This window comes from Hylobates moloch, unplaced genomic scaffold (genome assembly GCF_009828535.3).
Source record: "Hylobates moloch isolate HMO894 unplaced genomic scaffold, HMol_V3 SCAFFOLD_4088, whole genome shotgun sequence".
In the NCBI taxonomy this organism is placed as follows: Eukaryota; Metazoa; Chordata; class Mammalia; order Primates; family Hylobatidae; genus Hylobates; species Hylobates moloch.
Window position 1 is genome coordinate 1 of NW_026656363.1, and position 5,204 is coordinate 5,204.

Consider the following 5,204-nt stretch of genomic DNA (forward strand, 5'->3'; position numbering starts at 1 on the left):
AAAAAAAAAAAAGAAAGAAAGAAAAAAGAACAGTATTATTGGGTCATAAAAAGCATTCAGGCTGTGCTCAATGACTCACACTTGTAATCCCAGCACTCTGGGAGGCCAAGGTGGGAGGATCACTTGAAGCCAGGAGTTGAAGACCAGCCTGGGCAACACAGCAAGACCGTATCTCTACAGAAAAGAAAATTAAGGCCAGGCACAATGGCTCACACCTGTAATCCTAGCATTTTGGAGGCTGAGGCAGGTGGATCACGAAGTCAGGAGTTGGAGACCAGCCTGGCCAAAATCATAAAACCCCATCTATACTAAAAACACAAAGATTAGCGAGGCGTGGTGGCGTGTGCCTGTAGTTGCAGCTACTTGGGAGGCTGAGGCAGGAGAATTGCTCGAACCTGGGAGGTGGAGGTTGCAGTGAGCCGAGATCAGGCCACTGCACTCTAGCATGGGATACAGAGCAAGACTGCATCTCAAAAAAAAAAAAATTAGCCGGGCATGGTGGTAAGTGCCTGTAGTCCCAGCTACTCCAGGAAGCTGAGGTGGGAGGATCTCTTGAGCCTAGGCGGTGGAGGCTGCAGTGAGCTGTGATTGTACCATTGCACTCCAGCCTGGGTAACAGAATGTCAGAATGTGACCCTGTCTCTAAAAGAGTAATAATAATAATCATTCCATAAAATGTATCAAATGGAGAAATAAATCATCAGTGGGGTCTCAGAGGGGACTAGGGGCTGCGGTGACAGGCAACCTGGGGCCCTGACACATGGTCGTTCCTGTTCCAGGAAGATGCGTGCTTCCGGATGCCTGTCTGAAGAGGTGGGGTCCCTCCGCCCTCTGACCATGGCTGTCCTGTCTGCGTCCTTTGTCGATGGAGTGCTGGGCAACGGGCTGGTGCTGTGGATGACTGTCTTCCGTATGGCCCGCGCAGTCTCCACCGTCTGCTTCTTCCACCTGGCCCTTGCCGATTTCATGCTCTCACTGTCTCTGCCCATCCTCGTGTACTATATTACCTGCAGGCAGTGGCTCCTCGGAGAGTGGGCCTGCAAACTCTACACCGGTTTTGTGTTCCTCACCTTCTCCGCCAGTAACTGCCTCCTGGTCCTCATCTCTGTGGACCGTTGCATCTCTGTCCTCTACCCTGTCTGGGCCCTGAACCACCGCACTGTGCAGCGGGCGAGCTGGCTGGCCTTCGGGGTGTGGCTCCTGGCCGCCGCCTTGTGCGCTTCGCACCTGAAATTCCGGACAACCAGAAAATGGAATGGCTGTACTCACTGCTACTTGGCGTTCAACTCGGACAATGAGACTGCCCAGATTTGGAATGAAGGGGTCGTGGAGGGACACATTGTAGGGACCATTGGCACTTCCCGCTGGGCTTCCTGGGGCCCTTAGCAATCTTAGGCACCTGCGCCCACCTCATCCGGGCCAAGCTCTTGCTGAAGGGCTGTGTCCACGCCAACCGGCCCAAGAGGCTGCTGCTGGTGCTGGTGAGCGCTTTCTTTATCTTCTGGTCCCCGTTTAACGTGGTGCTGTTGGTCCATCTGTGGCGACGGGTGATGCTCAAGGAATTCTACCACCCCCGGATGCTGCTCATCCTCCAGGCTAGCTTTGCCTTGGGCTGTGTCAATAGCAGCCTCAACCCCTTCCTCTACGTCTTCGTTGGCAGAGATTTCCAAGAAAAGTTTTTCCAGTCTTTGCCTTCTGCCCTGGCCAGGGCGTTTGGAGAGGAGTTTCTCAGTCATCCCATCCCACGGCAACGCCCCCAGGGAATGATGGAAGCCTTCAGCTGGAAGCTGGAAGCCGTCCTTCTTAGTTTGCTTGTGGCCTCTTACCTTGACTGGCTTCTAAAACCCTGCCAAATCCTGCCTCTTCTTTCAGGAAGTCTTCCAGCAACCCCTCATCTAAAGCTCTGGCGTAGAGACATCTACTTATTCCCCAGTGTCCATTCTTCCCTTTCTTTTTATCTTTTTCCTTTTTTATTTTTTGGAGACAGAGTCTCATTTTGTCACCTAGGCTGGAGTGTAGCGGCACAATCTCGGCTCACTGCAGCCTTGACCTCCAGGGCTCAAGCCATCCTCCTGCCTCAGCACCCCCGCCCCCCGCCCCCAAATAGCTGGGACTACAGGCATGTGCCACCAAGCCTGGCTAATTTGTAGAGACGGGGTTTCATCATTTTGCCCAGGATGGTCTCAAACTCCTGAGTTCAAATGATCCTCCAGCCTCCGCCCCCCAAAATGCTGGGATTACAGGTGTGAGCCACAGCACCTGGCCTCCCGTTTCCTTGTAGTAAGACTCCTGTTTGTTTCAAACGAGGCACATGCTTAACTCGAAAAGAAAAAAAGACTACATTTCCCAGAATCCTTTGCATGTAGTACAGCCATGTGACTGCTTTGTGGCCAATAAAATGTAAGTGGCAGCAATCAATGTAACTTCCTTGAAGAGCCCTTAAATGGAAGGGGCCTGTCCTCCATTTCCCCATTTCCCCCTTTCTATTGTCCGGAATGCAGACATACCAGTTAGCTCTTGTTGTGCAACAAACACCCTCAAAGTTTAGAGGCTTAAAAACATAACCATTTTTTTTTATAGGGTCTGGTTCTGTTGCCCAGGTTGGAGTGCAGTGGTGTGATCATAGCTCACTGCCACCTCAATCTCCCAGGATCAAGTAGTCCTCTCACCTCAGCCTCCTGAGTAGCTGGGATTACAGGCATACCCCACTGTGCCTGGCTAATTTTCTTTTTCTTTTTTTTTTTCTTGAGACAGAATCTTGCTTTGTTGCCCAGGCTGGAGTGCAGTGGCGCTATCTCAGCTCACTGCAAGCTCTGCCTCCCGGGTTCACGCCATTCTCCTGCCTCAGCCTCCTGAGTAGCTGGGACTACAGGCACCCGCCACCATGCCTGGCTAATTTTTTGCTTTTTCTTTTTAGTAGAGATGGAATTTCACTGTGTTAGCCAGGATGGTCTCGATCTCATGACCTCGTGATCTGCCAGCCTCAGCCTCCCAAAGTGCTGGGATTACAGGCGTGAGCCCCTGCACCCAGCCTGCCTGGCTGATTTTTCAAAAAAAGTTTTTGTAGAGATAGAGTCTTGCTATGTTGCCCAGGCTGGTCTCAAACTCCTGCCTCAAGCAATCCTCCTGCCTCAGCCTCCCAAAGTGTTGGGATTATAGATGTGAGCCACCACACCCGGCTTCATAACCTTTTATGATTTCTGTGGATCAGCAATTTGGGCTGGGCTCAGCTGAGTAGTTTTCTCATCTTGCATCTGGGTTTCTTTATGCATCTGTGGGTCACCTAAGTGATTCTGCTTCTGGGAGGGTGGCTGGCTTGGGGTGATGGGATTGGCTAATCCACATAGCTCTTATCATCCTGTAGGCTGGCTTTTTCATGTGATGGTTGGGGAGGGTTCCAAGAGTGAGGGAAGTATGAGGTAGAGGCTCAGAACTTTGCACAAGGTGACTGGCACTCAAGCTACCGGTCAAAAAGCAAGTCACGAGCCTGGCTTAGATTCAAGGTGTGAGGAAAGAGACTCCACCCCTTGATGGGAAAATCTGAAAGTGACATTGCTAAGGAGCATGTATGCAGGAAGGTGTGCAGAACGGGGGCCATTTGTGTAATCTGCCACAGCAGCCCTGATGGAAAGCTACCGTGTCCCCAGGGAGTCCCTAGGCCAGCCCTGAGATGCTTACACCCTGGGCTGTGAAAGGGGAGGTTTCAAATCCTAGCTCACTGAAGCCACTGTTATTTTGTGTCTCTGCTGCGACAGCTGAATCTACTCCTTAACTATTAATTATGTGCCAACCTCTGGAACTTGTGTAAAGTGACTTAATAAATTTCCTTACTGTTAAAGCCAGTTGGTGTCAGGTTTTCTGTTACTTAAAATCCCACCAAAAACAAACTGGTGCATGTGAAGAATACTCCTTTCTGGGGATTGAAGTCCTAATGGTCCCTGGTCACAACAGACCATTCCCTTGGCTCTAGGTGGAGGCAAAAGAAAAATGTCATGCAATCCAGAAGCTGTCACACCACTTGCCCATGATTCAAAGAAGTAAATCTGCCCAGGTGCGGTGGCTCATTCCTGTAATCCCATCACTTTGGGAGGCTGAAGTAGGCGGATCACTTGAGGTCAGGAGTTCGAGACCAGTCTGGCCAACATAGTGAAACCCCGTTTCTACGAAACATACAAAAATTAGCCAGACGTGGTGGCAGGCACCTGTAGTCTCGGCTACTCCAGAGACTGAGGAAGGAGAATCGCTTGAACCTGGGAGACAGACATTGCAGTGAGCCAAGAACTCGTCACTGTACCGCAGGTTGGGTGACAGAGACTCTTTCTCAAAAAAAAAAAAAGGAAAAGAAAAAAAAAAAGAAGCAGCTATGACTTGCTGTGAGAACTCCACCTCTCAGAGACTCATTTGCCCCCAAATCTATAAAATAGGAACAAATGTTTTCATCTTCTGGATGAGGAGAGGATTAAATGACATAGTGACTGAGTGCCAGGAAGCATAGAGTCACCTTAAAAAAATATTAACTCCCGGGCTGGGCAGGGTGACTCAAGCCTGTAATCCCAGCACTTTGGGAGGCCAAGGCGGGCGGATCACCTGAGGTCGGGAGTTCGAGACCAGCCTGACCAATATGGAGAAACCCCATCTCTACTAAAAATACAAAATTAGCCGGGCGTGGTGGCACATGCCTGTAATCCCAGCTACTCGGGAGGCTGAGGCAGGAGAATTGCTTGAACCCAGGAGGCGGAGGTTGCAGTGAGGCGAGGTCGCACCATTGCACTCCAGCCTGGGTGACAGAGCAAGACTCCGACTCAAAAAAGAAAAATAAAAAGAAAATTTAAAAAGTATTGGATTGTAGTTTTTAGGCAGTGTCTTGTCTTTCTGGTGACACCTGTTGACATGATGTGTCTTAGAGTCAGTAAAATGTTACCGCTGAGGCCACAGCATTCTCCTGAGGAAATAAAGCCATGCACAGCATTAACGAGGTTTCTGTCAATGACAGACTGCACATCCGACAGTGGCCCAACCAATTATAATGGAGCTGAAAGACTGCAGTTGCCCAGTGATGTTGTAGCTGTCATAATGGAGTAGCTCAAGGCGTTACTCTAATGTTTGTGCTGATGCTGGTGTACACAGACCAACTTCACCACCAGTCGTATAAAAGCATAGCACATACAATTGTGTACAGTACGTCATACTTGTCCACGGCAACA

At 50.1% G+C, this 5,204-nt stretch overlaps 1 pseudogene; it reads left to right on the forward strand.

Annotated features, from left to right (window-relative positions):
* Positions 1 to 704: 704 nt before the first annotated feature.
* LOC116465262 (probable G-protein coupled receptor 32) lies at positions 705 to 1,932 on the forward strand (annotated as a pseudogene).
* The last annotated feature ends 3,272 nt before the right edge of the window (positions 1,933 to 5,204 follow it).